This window comes from Monodon monoceros, unplaced genomic scaffold, assembly GCF_005190385.1.
Source record: "Monodon monoceros isolate NGI ecotype Baffin Bay Population unplaced genomic scaffold, NGI_Narwhal_1 Super_Scaffold_22, whole genome shotgun sequence".
NCBI classification, from domain to species: domain Eukaryota; kingdom Metazoa; phylum Chordata; class Mammalia; order Artiodactyla; family Monodontidae; genus Monodon; species Monodon monoceros.
The window spans coordinates 92,369,023-92,391,337 of record NW_021703779.1 but is presented as its reverse complement, the minus strand read 5'-3'; positions in this window follow the sequence as shown (position 1 = coordinate 92,391,337).

Genomic DNA, 22,315 nt, shown 5'->3' with positions numbered 1-22,315 from the left:
TAGGGGCACCACGGTACCAGGGATCCTCCCGGACCGGGGCTCAAACCTGTGTCCCTTGCATTGGCAGGCGGTTTCTTAACTACTGAGCCACCAGGGAAGTCCCACCTCCCTTGGTTTTTGTTTCCGTTTCTAATTATAATTTTCTTTTGGCTATGATTTTAACACTTACTTGGTATTTTTCCCATTTTATACATTATGAAAGCCATCTCAAATAATTATCAGAATAAAGTAGAATATAAAAAGTAGAGTAATTATAAAAGACAAATGACACAAAGTGAGTCTTAAAGGATGGGTTTATCAGATGGACAAAGAGAAAAGGACAAGGCAGGCAGCAGGAGAAGAGGAACGAAGGCATGAAAATTAATGGTGCGCATTGGGGAGAGTGAGTTGGGCAAGACAGTGGCTGCAAGCAGAGCCGGTGGGGTCAGACAAACTTGGGTTGGAGTCTCAGCTCCACAACTTTTATGACTTTTATTTAATGTAGCTGAGCCTTGGATTCTTATCTATAAAATGGGGATAATAGTCATACCCATCTGATAGAGTTGTTGTGAGAGTTAGATTCATCCAGGCATCAAGAAACATTTACTGAGGGCCCCCCATGTGCCAGGCACTGTGCTGGACAGTGTGGGTAGAGGGGTAGATCGATGGCGATGGTGGCCTTGTCTTCATGGAGCTGACAGTCCGCTGGGAATAACACATGTAAGGTACTTAGCATATGGCAAGTGCTCAACAAATAGTCTGAATAATCATATGAATAACAAATAATAATAGTAACAATAACAGTATAAATAGTGTTGCATGCTCAGGGCATGAGACCTATGGGACTTCTTTTCTGAGCTGCAGCGTAGAGGAAGGGGACAGGAAGACGATGACGCTGGAAAAATATAAAGGGGACAGAGATCTTAAAAGGCTTTGTATGCACTGTTAAGCAGTTTGGAGTCATATAGAGTTTTTAAGTGTGTGTGTGTGTGTGTATGTGTGTGTGTGTGTGTGTGTGTGTATGTGTGTGAGTGTGGTAGGGGTGGGAGGAGGAGTGAGATGATTTTTCTTTTAATTTAGAGTCACTCCATAGAGAACAAACTTATGGTTACCAAAGGGGAAAGGCGGGGAGAAGGGATAAATTAGGGATTTGGGATTAACAGATACACACTACTATATATAATATAGACAACAAGGATTTACTGTATAGCACAGGGAACTATATACAATATCTTGTAATAACCTATAATGGATAATAATCTAAAAAAGAATACATACGTATATATGTATAACTGAGTCACTTTGCTGTACACCTGAAACATCATAAATCAACTATACTTCAAGAAAAAAATTTAGAGTCACTACGTTCTCACGTCTGAGTCAGATCTCTCTTCCTGAACTTCTTATATACATTTCTACCCTCTTCCTCCCCTTCCACCTCTTACTACTCCTACCATTACTACTAGCTCTCATTTCTTGAATGATTACTATGCCAGGCACTGTGCTAAGTTCTTTTTTTTTTTTTTTTTACATGTGCTATGTTCTTAACCTGTGTTTCATGGTACTTACTCATTGGGCTGTGAAGATTATTGCCTCCATTTTAGAGATGTGAAAACTGAAGTTTAGAGAGGTTAGGGAACTCGCCCAAAGTCACATGGTTAATAAGTGGTGGAGTTAACTTCTGAACCCTGGGTATCTGCCATAATGGCACATAATGTAAAACTTTATCTCATTTCATCTTCACAACCACCTTGTTAGATAATATTATTATCCTCATTTTATACATAGAGTCTCAGAGAGGTTAAGTAACTTTTCCAGAGTCACACAGCTTATATGTAGTATAGCTCTACATATAGCTCTACATACTCTTTTCCAGAGTCACACAGCTTATATGTAGTATGCAAATTTTGGCTGGTACTACTATTTAAATGGGCAGATTTACAACACTTGTACTTAAATTCTAGGTGCTATAGCTTAAATGTTTTGGGTCAATAGATAGATCAACGGAACAGTTGTTCTTGTTTTAAATGGGTCACCTTTTCCGTGTGCCTTAGGAAAGAGCTATAAGCAACTCTTGAACTTGGCCTCCCATTGAAACAGCTTTACAGCCATTCCTGAGGCTTCTGCCTTTTAACAGAGGTTGGAATCCAGAGCTCATACCCAAGTCAGCCTTGTCCGCTGCCCTCACACCCACATACCACCCTCTCCCACATAACCTCACGCCACAAAAGCCCCTGGAGAAGGGTGGGGCAGGGTTGTGCACAGGGAGATTTGGCCTGTCTACTGAAGAAGGCGACAGTGGCAGAAGCTAATGAATCTGGGCTTGACAGGTCTCTTTCTGCAAAAAAAAAAAAAAAAGAAAAAAAAAATCATTATAAAATGTCGCTGTCTCTTGAAGCCTCTCAGCACAGCTCCTGATTCATGGGAGATAAGTTGAGAGTTGCAAGCCTGCCACACAAAACATTAATCTTTTGGGTTTTTACACCCTCCTGACAGCACAGGGTAATCAGACGGAATTGCAGCTCTGAGACATTCATGATCATAGGATTTGCACCAAATAAACTGCCCAGGCTTTGATATCAATGGCTTGTTATAGCTTTTTCTCTTCCTATCTTTTTTTTTCTGTTTCTGCAAAGCCAAGGGCACCTTTCTACATTTCTATTCCACATACATTTCTTCAAAAAGCCTTGATTCTCCATTAGCAAAAGAAATTGATTTATGCTACCCAAGGCTAACATTTGCAGATATACAACCAGGAGCCTGGCATTAGCCTTGGTTTCTAGGAGCCTACTTTCTGCTCTCTGTTTCCTGAATGTGTGGGCAGGGTGTTGAGCAGGGGATGAGAACAGAGGCTGCGCTTAGGAAAGGCAAGTTCTGTGTAAAGGCACAGTAGGGGATATGACTGCGGGGCAGGCTGGGGTGGTCCTTCTTCCCCTCTTCCTCAGCGGACCGCTGCTGCTGCCTGAAATTTCCCCATGTGTGTTGGATTTCTTTGGCTTCAGGTTCGAGTCCCTGTTTGAAGGCACATGTCCTTGGGAGAAGCACATTAATATGTTTCAGGGAATGAGTTTGTGTCTTTCAACGTGTAACTAGCTGAAAGCGAGGCTGCTTTTCAGGTAATTTAATGTTTTCAAATAGGTAGTAAGTACATTCACACGATTCAAATTTCAAAACTATTTAAAAGAGATACATTAAGAAGTCTTCCTCCCACCCTGGCTTAACTTACCCCAGTCTTTGCCTAATCCTCTTGCCTCTAATAGGTAACCACTTTTATCCACCTCTTGTATAACCTTTAATATTTGTGCAAATATGTGTATATGTTTCATCTTTTCCACCTTTCTTCCATGCAGCTAGCATACTATATAGCCTCCTCTGTACTTTGCCTTCTTTGCTGTAGTATATATCATAAAGATACAGTTGTCCTTTGGTATCCACAGGGAATTGGTTCCAGGACCCCACGCAGAAACCAAAATCTGGAGATGCTCAAGTCCCTTATATAAAATGATGTAGTACAGTCGGCCTCTGTATCCATGGGTTCCGTATCCACAGATATGGAGGGCTGATTGTACTTCAGTATCAGTACAGAGACAGCTTCCTCAATCATCTTTTTAAACAAGTGCACGATACTGCATTCTGCAGATGAACCACAGTTTATTTATCTAGTTCTCTGTAGGCATTTAGGCTGTTTCTAACCTTTCATCATTCTGAACAAGGAATAACCCTATACATGAGTTGTTTCATAAGTGTTAAAGTCTACCTGTAAGAGAAATACCCAGAAGGGTAAATGTTTTTAAGTGTTGATAGGTATTGCCCAGTTGCCCTCTCTGGAGGTTGGACCATTTTGTATGCCTAACAGCAATGCATGAGAGTGCTCATTTCCCCACTACTTTACAATGGAGTGTTGTCAAACGTTCAGATTTTGGTAAATTGAATAAGAAGGAAATAGTTTGCAACTTTAGTTTTAATTTACACTTATTATGAGTGGGGTTGAGCACCTTTCCATGTGTTACAGGGCGGTGTGCTTTGTATTCATTCATTTGTTTCTTCATTAAACCTTCTGCAACATTCAACAGATACTTATTGAGCACTTACTTATGTAGCAGGCACTGTGCTAGGCATCTGGGATACATCAGTGAACAAAGAAAAGATCCCTGCCCTCCCTAGAACTTACACTTGTTCATTCATTGGTTCATTCTTTCTAGAAACCCTCCAGCAGGCACTGGGGATGTGCACATGAGTAAGGCATAGTTTCTCCCTCAAGGTTCAGTTTGGTTGGACAAGGAAAGGGTCTGTTATGCTATGGAGAGGTAATTGCGATGAAAGAGGTGTGTACAGAATGCTAACAGAGCACAAAAAGGAAGCATGTAACTCAGACTGAGAGCAATACAGGAGCACAGCTTTGAGGAAGATTGACAGGTGGCCAGGCTAAGAAAGAAGCAAAGGACAGCTTGGGCAGCACAAAAGCATGAAAACTCATGTCACTGTCATGGGGGAGAGACAAAGGTAAGGGAGCATGGCAAATAAGGAGTTTTCATATTTGGTGCTTGTATTTTTCATATTCAGTACTCATTTTGTACTTATTGGTTGGTTGAATGAACGATGAATGAATAAAGTTTGAGGTCATATACTAGAGTGATAAATGAGTTATCTATCCCTGTGTAACAAATTCCCCCCAAACTTGGCAGCTTAAAACAACAAACACTTATTATCTCACATCGTTTCTAAGGGTCAGGAATGTGGGAGTGATTTATGTAGGTAATTCGAGCTCAGGTTGCTATTAAACTGTTGGCTGGGGCAGCCATCTCAAGGCTTGACTGGAGCTGGATAATCCAGTTTCAAGCTCACTGACATAGTTGCTAGGCCTTGGTTCTTCATTGGATGTTGGCAATATATGTCTCAGAGAATTGCCTGGCACATATTAAGTACTATATAAATACAAGCTATTATTATTACCTAGAGCTCTGAGGGATTGTGGAAAGATTTTAAGCAGATGAATGAAGAACACTCCTTCCAGCTTTGGTGTGGGGAGTGGACTGGAGAAGGGGGAAAGCAGGAGAGAAAGAGACCCATTAGAAAGCTGTTATAGGTGAGAGATGACAGTGGCCTGGATTAGGGTGGTGCGAATGGAAACGGAGAGCAATGGATTCATGCGGGGTACGTTCTAGAAGTAGAGCTATCTACACATGGATTAGATGTAGGTGATGACGGAGAGGGAGCTAGGGAACATAGGAGGAGGGGCAGGGTTCTTTGTCTGTGGAGGTGAGGTGAGGATGGTGAGTTGAATTAGGACCACATGGAGTTTGAGGTTCTTGTAAGACATCCATGAGGACATGTCCAGTTGGCAGTCGGATCTATGGGTGTGGAGCTCAGAAGGGAGATCTGGGATAGAGGTTTAGCAGTCATCAGCATATGGGTCACTGAAGCATGGGTGTAGATAAGATTATCCAAGGGAGAATATGTCTAGTGAGAAGAGAAGGCTGCCTAGGAAAGAACCCTGATGGTCACCAGCAGTGAAGAGATGGCCAGAGGAAGAAGTTTCTGAAAAGGAGAGTCAGAAGGAGTGGCCGGAGAGAAGGAGGAAAACCTGAAGGGTGTGGTGGCATGTAAGCCGACACCACACCTCATGGAGAGAAGGAAGACTCAACAGTGACACTGCTGCTTGCTGAAAGACAAAGGTCACAGAAGATAAGAGTTGAAAACGATCCACTGATCTGACCAAGAAAGAGGTCATTGGTGATCTTCGTGAGAGTCATATCACTGGAATAGTGTGGGGCTGGGGGTCCTTGCCCTAGCCTCCTTCTCTAAGCTATGAATGCACCCATTATGGGATGTCTAGACCTTGGTGTTGAGTACCAGTTCCTCTTCCCAAACAGAACCTTTGATCCCACAGGTGTCAGTTTCTTAGAGATGTAGATTCTTGGGTGGAATTTACTGGAACTGGGGTACTCCTTGACCAGGATGGTAATAATAAATAATAGGAACTAACATTTATTGAGTACTAATCACTTTACATGGATAATCTGATTTAATCCTGACACCAACGCTATGAGGTAGGTACATGGCTACAGCGTTTATTAGGTGCCTAGTACTGTGTTAAGTACTTCACATACGTCAACTTCTTTATCATCCCCAGGTAGGAATCTGGTGGCCCACCTCGCCATATAGAAGACCCGGGCTGAGCTGAGTTTGGCCAGGATCAAGGAAGATGTAAACCAAGGTCTTCAGTCACTGGAGAACTTCTGCAGCCTCTGGGCTTCAGGAAGAGTCTTTTCTGAGGAATGTCGAGTTATGAGGGCATTTTCTTGTGTGAATTATTGGAGCGGGTCTGTCTGGAGCAGGGGGGTGTCAGATCAGGGAATGTTTTAGAATATCATCTAGGAGACCATAATAAGTTGCCCTAGGGGCCACCTAAGATGATACTCAGTGAGCACTGGTAGGCCTTTAACCACAGTCTTCCATTGCTCTCCTTCTTGGGTACAGAGGAAGCTCTGGGAACCTCAGAAATCTAATTTCATGAAGACCCAAGTCCCCAAGGGAGCAGAGAGAGCAGATTGCCATTTTAGATTGTAGCAGTGTGGGGACTGCAGTAATCCCAGCTCCTCTATTAAGATCTCCAGGCACGTACAGGTGTCCATATGCCAGCCTGAGGGCACATCTGCTTGGAGCTTTCATTGCCCTCGGTGCCTCTTCAGTGGCACTAGCCCATTAAATCACAGGAAGGTGGGAACAGCTCATCTCCTCTATCAGACCCTGAATTTCTCAATAGTGGAGAGGAAATAGTTTGCCTGGTGCCTCCCATGCCTTTTCAGCCTCTAACATGGTGCTAGGTTCACAGTGATCCTCAATAAATATTTGTTGAATTATTAAATAAAAGAATGAATGAGTTCCTCCTAGGGCCAACCCTTGTTCCAGCTTCTTATTTGTATTCAAAACCAGACTAACGTTCCTAACCAACAGAGCATCTGTTGCTTTCTCTAAGGCAGGGATAACAAACAATGGTGTGGGAGGGGCTAGGTCAAGTTGATTCGGTTCAACAAGTATTTAGTAAGCCTGCTATGAACCTAGTACTGTGTTACATGCCCTCTCAGAACAGACACAAGCCTATGTAATACAAAGGCTTTTAAAAGTAATATTTCATTTAAAAGTTGTGAATCACTATGTCGTACACCTGAAACATATAATATTGTAAATCAACTGTACCTCAATTTAAAAAAAGAAAAAAATGAGTGACAGAGGGACAAACTAAACTATGGCATACTCTTTCTTAATATGTATCATTTTTAAAGAATGCCATGGCTATATTCATACTAATAGACAAAACTGTCTAATGCATTAAGTGAAAAAGGCAATTGCTGTGATATGCTATCAATTATAATTACGTTTCTGTTATCAATGTCTAATTTAAATGCACTACCATCAGAGAAAAGATATGATACCAATTCTTGAAATTTGAGGTTTACTTTAATAAAATGTCATTTGCATTAAACTCTACTTTTGCCCCCCCAAGTTAATATTTCAGACATACAAAAAGGTATAAATTAATATGACAAACACCCAGGTACCCATCACCCAGCTTCAAAATTAAAACATAAGCAGTTTGCATCATCCAAAAGGCTCTAAAAGTCAAGAGGCTTTTTAAAATTTTTTTAAAGTTTGGCATCAAAATTCTTCTGGCAACAAAGCCTAACCTGGACTGACCTGACGCTATTTCACAATCTTCATGTATCTCACTAAGTGTGACCAATCCCACTACTCCCTCCCTACAGAAATAGTAATATGTTTGGTTACGAGGTGTTGCCCCAGACCACACTGGTTTTGTTACTTAAGGTCGGGTACATACCTGTATTGCTTTTCTATAATCCAAACAATTCTGAATTCCCAAACACTCATGGTCACAAGGCTTGTAGGTAAGGCATTTGTAAGTCTGTGGTCTACTGGGCCACAGTTTGGGGCTTTGTTCCTGAACAGTGCTTCCCAATGTTCCCCAAAGGAAGGACGATGGGGGTGGGGAAGCGGGAATAGAAACTAGGTAGGCAGCCCAGAGTGTCCGGTACACTCCTCAGCCCCTGAGCCTCCACTGCTCCACCTGTTTCCTAGGCTTCACCTTTCTTTCGGCCTCTGACTTGCCTGACTCAGCGGCAGCCTCCTCTTATATAAACTTCTTATGCCAACCTTTCTGTATGGGTCTCAGTTCCTCCCCATCCCCCAGATTCTATGCCTTCCTCTTCCTATCTCTCGCCCAGCTTTTTCCTCTCAGTTTTGAGATCCCATTTGTCTCACCTGCCCCTTCCATCTTTCTGCTGTCTATTGATCTGGGTCCCTTGATTCATCAGCTTCAGACCCATTATCCCTTCCCATTAATCTCTGGTGCAGCTCTTTCTTTCTCTCTGGGGCCGTTGTGTTTTTCATTTATGTATACCTCTCTCTTTTTTCTGCCCCTCATCTTCCAGTTTACTTCTAAAATAGGTACTTTTTTTTTTCTTTTTTTTTTGCGGTATGCGGGCCTCTCACTGTTGTGGCCTCTCCTGTTGCAGAGCACAGGCTCCGGACGCGCAGGCTCAGCGGCCATGGCTCACGGGCCCAGCCGCTCCGCGGCATGTGGGATCTTCCCGGACCGGGGCACGAACCCGCGTCCCCTGCATCGGCAGGCGGACTCTCAACCACTGAGCCACCAGGGAAGCCCGAAATAGGTACATTTAAGTTAAAAATTAAGCCAGTGTAAGGAAAAATATTTTAAAATATATAGTAGTATGCTATGCTATGGCTAAAATTCATGATGGCAGTACTCAAATGATTGTGGGAAACTTGTTCAGTAAACCTTTTTCCGAATGAAGGGTTGATTTTTTTAAATGATGCGCCATCTAGTGGCGAATGGAGGATGACAATCCTTCTAGTCAGAAAATACAGTGGCTCTTTCCAAGAAAAGCCGGTTTCAACACTCAACCACCCTAACAGGTGCAAAGCACTATCCTACGAAAATATGTGTACACCAAAAGTCAAGTCCAACCTGGAACATAGCTGCGTGTGATATATGACTTTAGCTTGGCATTGTTGAAGGATGTAATATGTATGATATGTATGTGTTCATATATATGTACATGTTTATGTTTACATATACGCATCTCAGATAACTTGATGACGAAATTCAGAAACTCCACAAATGCGCTTTACAGGCATCCCAAGGACGTTTTGACTACGGCAATGTATGTGACTGCCTTGTATCTGACCTTTGTTCTGGGAAGCCACATTAAGAGAGAATTACTGCTGTGCAAGGGAGGAAATTGCTGTTTGAGAAGGGGATGACTTTCAAATCGTATCTCTACATTTCATAAATCAAGTCTGCAAAACACCCAAGTGAAGACATTTTGATTGGTAGTTATTCATCCAGCTAACATTTATTGAGCTACCAAATAGCATCATAACACTACTCCAGTCCTGTTAACATACGCCTGCCAGTTTACAAAAAGAAATATATCACCTAATCAAGAAATATATACAGTAGAGTTTGGGCACATTCCAGATACAGGGAACTCCTGCGAGCCTAGAAACGTGTTCCCACCCATTTGCTTATGTAGACTCTCAAATAACCTTCAGCAATTATTCCTGGTTGAATTACTAAAGCCTCTGAGGCTTATAGCTTACTGTTTACCAGTAAAAAATAATGTATATAAGTAAGTACTTGAAGAGTTTCATAAACGTCTCCCTTTAGAGTAACTGACCATTGCGATTTTCCCAGGACTGTCTTGGTTTTTAGCACTGAAAGTCATGCGTCCCGGGAAACCTGTCAGTACTGGGCAAATGGGTACAGCTGGTCAGTCTAGCTCCCTTAGAATCTTCAGAGGATTAAGCCTGAGCAAAGGATCAACCATCCAAACAACCCTGAAAAAGTAATAATTTAAGCTGTGTCTGAATGGTTACTAAATGCTACTTATGTACCACCTTCAAAACAATCTTACGAGGCAAGAATAGAGGAAAATGGATGAAGTGAATTTCTTTGCGGATGAGCAGACTGAGTCTCAGAGAGGAAAAGAACTTAGAACTTGCCTGAGATGACTTAGTTAGCAAGTAGCAGAGACAGGATTCGGACCCAGACCAGTGCAGCTCTAAATCCTGCATCGTTAAGCAGCATGCCATACTTCTGCTACCCAGACAGAGCCCTCCACGCCAGCAGTGGATGCGCTGTCAGACTCTACCCCTGGCCCCAAGTCATTGACCAAGGGGAATCTGGAGTTATCAATGACTTCAATATTTCTTTAAAACATCTTGACAGCAAACCTTCAAGAGCTTAGAAGGTGAGACAAGTGTTTTTCCAAGTGTGATTTTTCAACAGCTTTTTCATTTTTCATTTGATTCTGAATCACCTTAGGTGCCTACTTAAAAAAGAAATAATACAGAAACTTGAGCCCTAACTCAGATCCACTAAATCAGAATGTCTGGGGATCTACACTTTTAACAAGTGCCCAGATTGACCCAGGTGTATGGTCTTTTGAGAAATGCTGGGCTAGAAGGTTCTGAAGAGAAATCTTCTAAGGTTTCTCTTCAAATTCCAGAAGTTCACTTCATCCATTTTCTCTATTCTTGTTGTGTTTTCCCACCCCACCTATTGTGGACACACCCCAAGTTCCATGATTCTGTCCTCTGCCTGGCCTTCTCTCTCTCTCCACTCTTCCTCAGAGGGCTCCATTATTGCCTCTGCCTGGTACATTATATGAGGAACTGCAGACCTAGGTCCCACCTCCATTCTACCATTAGTTTTGTGACCCTGAACAGATGAGTTTTCCTCCCTGGACCTCAGCTTTCTCACCTGTAAACTCACATCAGGATCACATGATACCTGATCCTCACGTAAAGGCTTTTCCAGGCTTAAAGTTTATGGTCTACATCATTATTCTCAAGGTGTGGTATGAGGTCCAGCTATAACAATCACCCAGGGTGTTTATTGGAAAAGGACATCCATCAACAGATGAATGGATAAAGAAAATGTGGTATATCCATACAAAGGAATATTATTCAGCCTTAAAAAGGAAGGAAATCCTGTCATATCTACAACATGGATGAAACTCGAGGACATTATGCCAAGTGAAATAGTCACAAAAGGACAAATGTTGTGTGATTCCACTCATATGAAGTATCTAAAGTAGTCAAAATTATAAAAACGGAAAATAGAAAGGTAGTTGCCAAGGGCTGGGGGAGGAGAGGAGGGGAAATTAATGTTGAATGGGTGTTGAATTATAGTTTTGCAAGATGAAAAAGTTCTCGAGATCTGGGACTTCCCTGGTGCTCCAGTGGTTAAGAATCCGCCTGCCAATGCAGGGGACACGGGTTCAATCCCTGGTTGGGGAACTAAGATCCCACATGACGCAGGGCAACTAAGCCTGTGCGCTCTGGAGCCCACACGCCACAACTAGAGAGAAGCCCGCATGTCACAACGAAGATCCCACATGCCACAACTAAGACCCGAGGCAGCCAATAAAAAAAAAAAAAAAAAAAAGTTCTCGAGATCTATTGCACAGCAATGTGAATATATTCAACACTACTGAAGGGTACACATATGTGTACACTGAAGTGTACACATAAAACTGTACACATAAGTGTACACATAAAAAAAAGTGTTAAGGGCTTCCCTGGTGGCGCAGTGGTTGAGAGTCCGCCTGCCAATGCAGGGGACATGGGTTCGTGCCCTTGTCCGGGAAGATCCCACATGCCGTGGAGCGGCTGGGCCCGTGAGTCATGACCGCTGAGCCTGCGCGTCCGGAGCCTGTGCTCCACAACAGGAGGGGCCACAACAGTGAGAGGCCCGTGTACCGCAAAAAAAAAAAAAAAAAAGTGTTAAGATGGTAAATTCAATGCTCTGTATTTTTTACCGCAATAAATAAGAAAGAAAAGCACAGTTCTGAGTCCCACCCCATAGCTACTGAGTCAAAATTTCAAGGGTTGGGGCTGTGACTGTGCATTTTTTTTTGACTGTGCATTTTGAACAAGTTCCCCATGTGATTTTTATCTCTTCTAAAGTTTGAGAACCACTGAGCAAAATGTATAGTAAATCTTCTCTTCACTGAGACAAATTTGATACCATGATCTCAGCTAGTGTGCTTAGAGAATGTAAATTCATTTTATTATTAGCCAAAGCAGAAAAGAACCCAAAAGGCAAATGTGCTGCAGAAGAAGTGCATCCAGTCCATTTCCAAGCCAAACAGAGATGACTTTGAATCTGGCACAGTTTTGGATTACACATGACTCTGATCTTGTCCATTAGAGTGAGTAATTGAAAGCTGGCTCTGTGTATGCTTACAGAAATCATTATTTTAACTTGTTCACATTAGATAACTCTCAGCCCCTGATGCTGTCTGTAAGAAAAGGTGGTCAGAATATTAATGAGCACTTTCCCTAGAATGAGATTTTGTAACTTCTAAGCAACCATGAAGGCTTCTGTTTTCGTTGCCACTAATTAGGGAGCTGCTGAGAAGGGGCTTGCACTATTCAAGGTCAGTGTCAGGCAAGGGATAAGATATTTAGTTCATATTTATTGGGTGCTTACCGTGCACTGGGCACCGGGCCCAATTCTTTCCATAGAAATCTCATTCTATCCTTACCCTCAGTGTTATTATTATCTTCTTCTTTGCAGAAATGGGGGCTCAGAGAGCCTCAGCAATTTGCTGAAGACCACACAGCAAGACATAGAGCTTTCTGGCTCTAGAGCCCATCCTTTTAACCCATGTCACTATGACCCTCCTTACACACAGTCTTCCTCTTCCCATACTTCCTGCCTACTAATAGATTCTGCCCCAGACAATAGTGCTGTTGGATGAGGGGCATTGGATAAGAAACTTTAGTTAGCTGCATAGAGGCTAACTTTTCACCCTGTCTCCAGTACCTGGGCTTTGTTCCTAAGATAAGTACACTTTGAAGCCCAGATCTGATACCTGGGTCCCTGTCTTATTACTGATACCTATCCTGCCCTGTGCCTCAACTCCTAAGGCTAGAAGCCTGTCTTTCTCTTGCTAGTCCTTGCCTGACTCTCCTTTCCTGGATGTTCCTGTTCACCTGCTTCGACATGCCTAGATTCCTTGCCGCTGCTCTGCTCATGGGGTGGATGCCTTATTATCCCAAATGGACCTTTCTGATGCTGACTTCATAGACTCTGAAAATTAAACTACCGTTGGACTCACAGCCCACAGTAGTATGCTAGGACCTGTGTGCTAAACCTAAACAGGGTAATTGCCTGACAAACTAGAAGATTTACATAGGCTCTAGAGCCTCCTAATATAATAGGCAAAATGTTCGGTTGCCATTGAAAATCACCTATCATACTAAGAACAAAAAAAACATACCTTGAATTAGAAAAGACAATTACCTGACAACAGTATTGAGATTAATCAGATATTGGAATTATCTGACCAAGATTTTAAAGCAACCATCATAAAAGTGCTTCGAAAGTGCAAATTCTCCTGAAACAAATGAAAAAATAGAAAACTGTAGTAAAGAAGCGGAAGTTACCAAAAAGTCAAATGGAAATTATAGAACTGAAAAGTACATAGCAGAAATGAAAAACTCACTGGATAGACTCAATAGTTGAGTGGAGATGACAGAGGATAGAACCAGTGAACTTGAGGACAGATCAACAGAATTTACCCATTATGAGTAACAGAACAAAGACGGAAAAAAATGAGATCTTCAGAAAGCTGTGGGACAATAACAAAAGATCGAACATTCATATCACCAGAGTCCCAGAAGGAGAGGAGAAGTTCTTTTCATCTTCTCATTTCAGAGCTGAAAAAGTATTTGAAAAAATAATGGCTAAAGACTCCTCAAATTTGGTGAAAGATACAAACCTTCAGATTCAAGAAGCTGAGCAAACCTCAGATAAGATAAACCCAAAGAAATCCATGCCAAGACACATCATAATTAAACTTTTGAAACTAAAGACAAAGAAGAAACCTTGAGAGCAGCCAGAAAAAAACAATACATTACCTATAGGAGAATGCCAATTCAAATTATATCAGATTTCTCATTGGAAACCACAAAGACAGGAATGAAGTGACACATTTTTCAAGAGCTGGCAGGAAAGAACTGTCAACTGCAAATTCTATACCTGCAAAAATATCCTTCAGGAATGAAGAAGAAATAAAAGCAATTTCAGACAAAAGATAACCAAGAGAATTGTTTGCTAGCAGACCCACTCCTGAATAATGGTTAAAGGAAGTTTTGTAAACAGTAAGAAAATTATAAAAGAAGGAATATTGGAGCATCAGGAAAGAAGAAAAAAACAGCAGCTAGAGCAGAAATATGGACACATATAACATATTGTCATTTTCCTCATGAGTTTTATACATCATATTTGATAGTTAAAAAGTATAACACATTCTGATACTGAGGACAATGTTAATTAAAAGAAGGAAAGGTGAAGGAACCTAGTCACATGTGGCAGAGACTGCTCATTAAAATCTATTCCTTTTCCTCTAAGACAGTAGATTTGTCACTGGAACATGGCCGCCCAGCTAGTAATTCCCTTTCCTAGTCCTTAACCCTTTTGCAATTGGAGTGTCAGTATGACTAAGTTTTCACCAATGACATACGAGTGGAAGTGATGTGTGCTACTTCCAGGCCTGAGCTAAGCAGAGGCCAGGTTATCAGGGTCTAATAATCCATGGAAGGAGTCTTGATTTTATTATATTTCTGGTGGGAGTATAAAATGATCCAGTCGCCCTGGAAAACAATTTGGCAATTTCTTTAAACATGAACCATGTCCTTACAATAAGACGTAGCAATTGTACTTTTGAGCATTTATTCCATAGAAATGGAAACTTATATTTACATAGGACCTGTGCGTGAATGTTCGGCAACAACACAAATGCCCTTCAATGGGTGAATGGTTAAACTGAGGCACATCTATATCATGGCATACAACTCAACAATAAAAAGGAACAAATTATGGATACATGCAACAGCCTAGATGAATCTCCAGAAAATTATGTTCAATGAAAAAAGCCAGTCTCAAAAGTGACATACTGTACGATTCCATCTATATAATGTCTTTGAAATGACAAAGTTAGAGAAATGGAGAGCAGATTAGTGGTTGCCCAGGATTAAGGAGGTGGGTAGGAGAGGGAAATGAGTGTGGTTATAAAAGTGCAACACACGAGGGATCCTTGTAGTAATGGTACTACTTTTCAGTATCTTGACTGTGATGGTGGATACACGAGTGTTCACAGGGAACTGAACACACACATGCATACACATACAAACACAAATACAAGTAAAACTGGGAAATCTTAATAACATTAGTGGATTGTATCAATGTGTCAATATCCTGGTTGTGATATTATAGTTTTGCACAATGTTACCATTGGGGGAAATTGGGCTGAGTGTGCAGGGATCTTTCTGTATTATTTTTACCACTGCAGGTGATTCTGCAGGGATCTTAATAAAAAATTCAATTTTTAAAAAGGCCAGTATTTCTGGAGCTTAGTGGATGAACCCTTAGTGGAAGCCATAGGAGAGGAGTCACATGAACTGATTTGTATTCTAGCCAATCATTGTGATTGCCGTGTGGAGGCAAGTGTGGGAGCAGGGAGACCAGTAAGGAGGCCATTGTGGTAGAGCAGTATTTCTCTCTTTATTGCACCTTTGTACCAGAAATTCTGGTAGCTTGGATTAGAACTGAGTGAAGAAGGAGAGAAGTGGATGGATTCAGGGTATTTTTGGAGGTAGGGCTGACAAAAGCTCATAGCTGTATGGATGACTATAAAGTTCTCAGTCCAGAGGATTTTCCAGAATGGGCCCAATCGGACTGTTTGTGTTATTTTAACTTTTCAACTACAGTGTCTCATTTTGACACTGACAGCAGCTTCCTGGAGATAGGCATAAAGGTGGCAGTCGCAATGCCTGAATCCTCTTTGGGCAGGATGCACATATATTAGGCTTTGATTTTGAGGGTATAGATTCTGGCAGGGTTGAGATTCACCAAGATTGGGTTATAAGTGAGTAGGCCTTTTGCAGGCTTGAATACTGTAACTGGGCACCAGACAATTAGCTTTCCTCTTTTGAGATGAGTTATTTCTCTGGGTGAGAAACAGAGCATGAATCATTGGGATAGTTTCTGGAAAACCTAAGAATTGCCAGACAACCTTAACCATCCTGGCAGCCTCAAAGCCTAGGACCTTCTTTGGCATAATGCTTGTCTTTTAAGAAATCCCACTTGTGCATTTAGGCATTTTTCCCCCAAATGGCCCAGAAGTGGTTCTGTGGGCTAGTCCAGGTTGATTTGAGGACAGATTGAGTGATATCCACCAAAGTGCTGTCTAGCTGGATGACTACTTCTCTGTTCAGTAATTCATACAAAGATCCTTTCATTGATCACTTTGTTAATTAGGATAAGTCTTGACTGCTGTAACAAAAGGGTCCAACAATAGTTCCGTGGCTTAAAGAAACTTATTTCTTTCTCAAATAACGATGAGAGTGAGAAGTTCAAATATGCAAGGGTACTCTGCTCCACGTGGTCATTCAGGGACCCAGGTTCAATCTGTTTCAATTCTCCATCTCCCTTGAACTTTGGCCTTAGTAGGATAGTCGCAGCCAGATCAGGTGCACCTGTGTGTATCAGCTCATGGGAGGGGAAAGATAACAGAGAAGCACTTAGCAAGGTTTTATAGGCCAGGCCTGGAAGCAGCACACATCACTGCTATTTACATGCCATTGGTGAAAACTTAGCCATACCACCTCTCTAATTGCAAAGAGGTTTAGGGCTAGGAATGGGCTAGGAATTATTATAGAGGAAAAGAAGAATAGATTTTGATGGGCAGTCTCTGCCACACATGATTATGTGTGTACTCCGGGCGAGGTGCCACTTTTACCTTCTTTATTCTTCCTTATCTGTGTCACAGGAGTGACTAACTCAAACGTCTAGAGGAGCCAGGCAGGTAAAATAGTGAAACAGCCTTAATTAACTGGACAGCATGTGACTATATCAAAGAGGTTGCCTCCACATGGCTCTAGCCAACTGTTGCCAATTGGGATTTTAGGCTCAGGGACACAGGTGCCTTAATAGGGGCCTCCACTGGTGGTGTCCACTCATGCAAAAGTGGACTCCAGTTAGATGTGCAACAGAGGTGCTAGCTTAAGTCTTGGAACATGAGATTTCCCTAGGCTCCTGAGTGTATTCAGGGTGTAGGGCAAGACCTGGACATTTTCTCTTCCCCTTAGCACCTTCCATATATACCCCCTGAGATATTTCTATAAGACAAGTGCTTTTTCAGAATTGGGGATGGCACTCCCACGCGTTGGGCGCATGCTGACTGTGTGGCCATCGTGTAGGGCTGGTAGTTGCCTCTATGGTACCTTTAGAAAGTAGAAATCTCAGGCAGATTTGTAAAATAAGGTTAGAAAAAAGATGACTCCTTTGGGCAGACAAATCAGAGAAAGAGGTCAGCCTTTTGGTGGATGCAGCCCTGTGTGGTGAGGAGAGGACAGGCTGAATTTCAGGCTCACATCACCTTAGCCTGGCACCTTTATGCCCTGCTGCCATTCCTAGCAGAAGCTTAGCTGCCCTGCCTGCTGTTGTTGCTGCTATGTGGACAAAAGGGGTCAGCCAACTACATAAGTTGCGTCTTGCCTTGTGCCCCCATGGGAGGACCTGCTGTACCCAGGAGATGTGGGACGGCCTTCACATTCAGGTAAAATCTATTAGCTCCCAGGGGCTCCTGGGCTCAGCTGATCTGGGCAATTCATTGCACATTGATCCCTTTGAGACCTTGAAGAATTGGGTTGCCAGTTCATTTCACCCCAACCGTGGCACCTACTGTTTCAGGAAGCAAAACTAACCTGGTTTCCCGCAGACTTGATTATACCTTAGCAAGTGGAGCCATAGAATGTTTCTTAAAGCAGTTTGGAAATCTGGAAAATTCTAGCATAGGCCACATCATTCCAACAAAATTCCGACATATTCCTGTTTGCAACAAAAAGATTCCACTGTATGGCTTTTCTGCCAACGAGGAGACAAGGAATATGATTTATGCAGTGTTCCCTTAGGACTCTTAGAACTCAGTGTTTCCGGTCATAATTGTATCTGAGTCTAGTGGGTTCCCTTGTTAATTTCTGAGGTGGCGGTGAGGGGACAGCTCAAGCTGATTGTGGGAATAGTTCCACGACCTCGCTGCTTGGCACTGAAGCACGGCTTCTGAGTGGGTAATAGATGGTTTCTGGTATCCCTGGCCTTAGGGAGCAGGTCAGCTCAGTCTAAGGGGTTGGGTGGATGTTGAGTATGTAAGGCTGTGGGGAAACAGAATTTGAGAGAGCTTGCTGAGATCCAGATGGAGGGACCTGGCTCAAGTGGGGTGTGGAAGCAGAAGGAGACAGGGCAGTATCAGGAGCCAATATGCTGAGTCAGTTGGGTTCCAGAGAACCAAGGTGCCTGCAAATAAGACCTGCTGAAGAGGAGCTGAAAGAGGCAAATAAGAACAGGGGCGTCCAATGCTGCTGGGTTGTTACATGCCTGTATTCCTCTGGACAGACTGAGCCTAGTTCATTGGGCCGGGTTGGGGAAAATCACCACGAGGCATCCTGTGTTTCTCCTCCAGGCTGTAATAGGACACTCCATCCTGTGTAGAGGGATAGCGGACTTGCCCTGCCTTGTGCCCTGGTGTTCTGTACGTCCTCCTCTCAGGATAAATGCACTTCAGTGGGCAGCCTGGCATTCTGAATTGTTCTTACTAAGAACATGTATAATGGGCTTCAAACCATTAACACACAAAGGTTTTCTAGAAGCCAAATCTAGCTGTGCAGACTCTGACGAGGCCTGACTTTCCAATAGAGGGCAGCATCCGCTGGTCAAATTTCTCCATCCTGGAAAGTCTAGTGATAGCTTTAGGGAAATTAGGGCATGGGAGTTGTGGTCTGGAGAGTGGGGAGGAGGGTGGATTTTCTCTTGTGTCATCTCATCTTACAGCATCATGGTGTATCTGAGGACTCAGCTTATTACTGAGTATTTCTTCTCTCCCCTGAGTATGGTGCAAAGTCATGGAGGGACCAAAGAGGTTGAAGGGGACTTTGGCTTTCTTTCCAAAGAAGTTTGGGTAAAAAAGTATCACTTCTGCAGGAAAAGTAGCTATCAGAATTGCTTGTGGTGTGGCTTTGTTTCCTGTGGCGTGTGAAAACACTGGCTTTATCTAGTTTTACCCCCCGCTCCTCAGAAAACGATCTATCTCAATATGAACTCATCTTCCTTCCCCTTTCCAAGGAGGCCCTTCTCAAGTTCCCCTATCAGTAGCTGTCTCACTTCCTTTTAGAAGTTCCCACCCAGTAGTGGCCACATTTCACTCTGGTGAAAGGAGTAAGCAAGAATGGGTAAACTGGCTCAAACCTTAATTTTCTGCCTCGTTGGGGCTCCAAGCTGCCAGGACCCCCTCTCCCCAAGGTCAGTCAGCAGCGTAACTGGAGACCTGTGTGTCTGCAACTAATGGGTAACCTTGAAGGGGGGGCTTGCCCAGAAATTGACAACCCAGACAAGTCTTAGTCACTCGCTGATAACACGATGAGTAAGAAGCAGATGTGGTATTTGAACAGAGATCTTTTGACTGAAAATTTAGTGCTCGTTGTATGACATTGGAGGGCCTTTTGAACAATAGGCACTGAATTAATGTTCGTCGAGAGGCAGTATATATAACACAGTGGTTAAGAACGCAGCTTCTGACAACTGGTTTTTTTTTAATCTGTTGTAAAATATACATAACATAAGATCTACCATTATTATCATTCATAAGTGTACAATTCAGTACATTAATCATATTGACAGTGCTGTACGGCCATCACTACTATCCGTTTCCAGAACTTTCTCATCATCCCAACAGAAACTCTGTATTGAAAGTTGGTTTTGAATTTAGGTTCTGCCACTTGGTAGCTGTGTAAACCTGTACCAATTCCTTAGGGGACCTCAATTGCCTCATTTATAAGATGAGGATAATAATAACATGTCTTCATAGAACTGTATGTGTGTGTAAACACAAATACACATTGTGACACTAATCAATATGAATTAGTAACATCAATTGATCGGTTAATTCGTTCATGTTTTTTCACATTTACTGAGTTCTTACTCTGTGTCAAGCACTGTGCTTGAGCCACTAAGCGGCAGGGCTAAGACTCAAACTCAGCGTGGCTTGACTTCAGGGCTTATATCTGTACCGCTTGTGCTATAAGGATTCTCTCAACAAATGCTGGCTATTTCGTTGTTATCATTACTGTCATCAAACTGAGTTTGAAGCTCGTGCCACCCTTAGCATCTAAGGTGATGGTAGGCTGCTCTCCTTTATCGCGCAGGGAATGTTCCAAACTTAGAAATAAATTTTCCTCTACACTTAAGTAGAAGAAAGAGGCAGGGAGCCTCTTTGATGTGTATGTATCACTAACCACATATACCTACCACCTAGGAACTGCCACCCTGGAGGATGCTCACTTCCTTCTTCATTTGTCCCTCATGGCAGGCCCAGGGCCTAGAGTCTGGTAGGGCCAGCAGTGACAAAGACCAACTCCCAACAGGTGAAGAACCCCCCAGCCCCTCCCAACAGTAGATGGCAGTGTCAAGGGGCAGAGAGAGAGGAAAGAGAACCCTATCCTACTCTGCTAGTCCTGCTATCACTGAACTTTCTCCCCTCACCCTCTGGCTGTTTCAGTGTCAGCCTCCGGGGCTGGCCAGGGTTGAGGCGAGGACACAGGGGAAGGGAGGTAGAATGGGAGAAAGTGGGGCAACTCTGGGCTTAGTTTCCTACTTTTTGCTCATTTCCCAGCACTCACTCAGGCCTTTGCCTCCAGATCCACAAGCCTATTCTCTATCCCTGAGTCCTCTCCCCGGCTACTCCCAACCTTCAACCTGCTGGACTCCCCATCTTCAGCCCCTCACTCTGCCTCACCTGAACTAAAGGAGTCATCGTCCAACGGCAAACAGGGGTTCGGAGAAGGAGGTTGTCACTGTTCCTGCTGTTAAGGAGAGCCTGGGATCCTCAAGTAACATATCTGAATTCTCCCCTAATACTCTGCCTCGACACGAGAGATTATGTGCCATTTCTAGGCCACATCTCATGTATTCCTATTTCCATGCCTTTGTTTCTGTTGTTCCATCTCCTTCAAATACTCTACCCTCTTTGCTGACATTATTCACCTCAAATTCCAATGCTTTCTTAAAGCTTTCCTTGGTTTCTCCGCCCTAGGTGTAGTATCTTTCTCTTTTTGATCTTCACTTTTCTCCGTGTGTACCCCTCCAACACTTCAGATAGTCTCTCTCTTAAAGTTACTTATGTTAATGTCTTCTCTCCTCTTACAAGATAGCTATCTGAGAGGCAAGGACTCTGAATCACTTGGCACCCCTGCAGTGCCTCGCACAAAGGAGACAATTTGGTGAACACTTGACCCTCATTGAAAGTATTTTCCATAGAAACATGGGTAGGTTTTGATTACTTTATGGATTTGGGGGGATGATGGTGAGGGCTCAACCACTGTGTAAAACAGTGCTTTTGTCTATAGGAAAATGCAGGCAAACTATAAACAACAGATTTTTTAAAATTAATTTATTTATTTTGGCTGCATTGGGTCTTCATTGCTGCGCACTGGCTTTCTCTAGTTGCAGCGAGCAGGGGCTACTCTTTGTTGCAGTGCGTGGGCTCCTCATTGCAGTGGCTTCTCTTTGCTGCGGAGCACGGGCTCTAGGCGCATGGGCTTCAGTAGTTCTGGCACGTGGGCTCAGTAGTTGTGGCTCACGGGCTTAGTTGCTCTGCGGCATGTGGGGTCTTCCCGGACCAGGGCTCGAACCCGTGTCCCCTGCATTGGCAGGTGGATTCTTTACCACTGCGCCACCACAGAAGCCCCACGGTTGAATTTTTTTTAACACAAGTCACTACAATTCTTTACATTTTGATATTCTTATATACATTAAAATGACATAAAATGACAAATGACATAACTTATGTCAGTTATGGGTTTTAACTTATTTTGTCCTAAGATCCTATTTTGATTGGAGTTCCATAGGCTTTTACAACTGGAAGGAAATTTACAGGATTAGTAGTCTAACCACGTGAGGCCCTTGTGGAGTTAAAAAAGAAAACCTTCAATTTTCTTTTTAATTAATTAATTTATTTATTTTTGGCTGCATTGGGTCTTCATTGCTGCATGTAGGCTTTCTCTAGCTGAAACGAGAGGGGAGTACTCTTCCTTGCCGTGCACAGCCTTCTCATTGCAGTGGCTTCTCTTGTTGTGGAGCATGGGCTCTAGGCATGTGAGCTTCAGTAGTTGTGGCTCGCAGGATTAGTTGCTCCACAGCATGTGGGATCTTCCCAGACCAGGGCTTGAA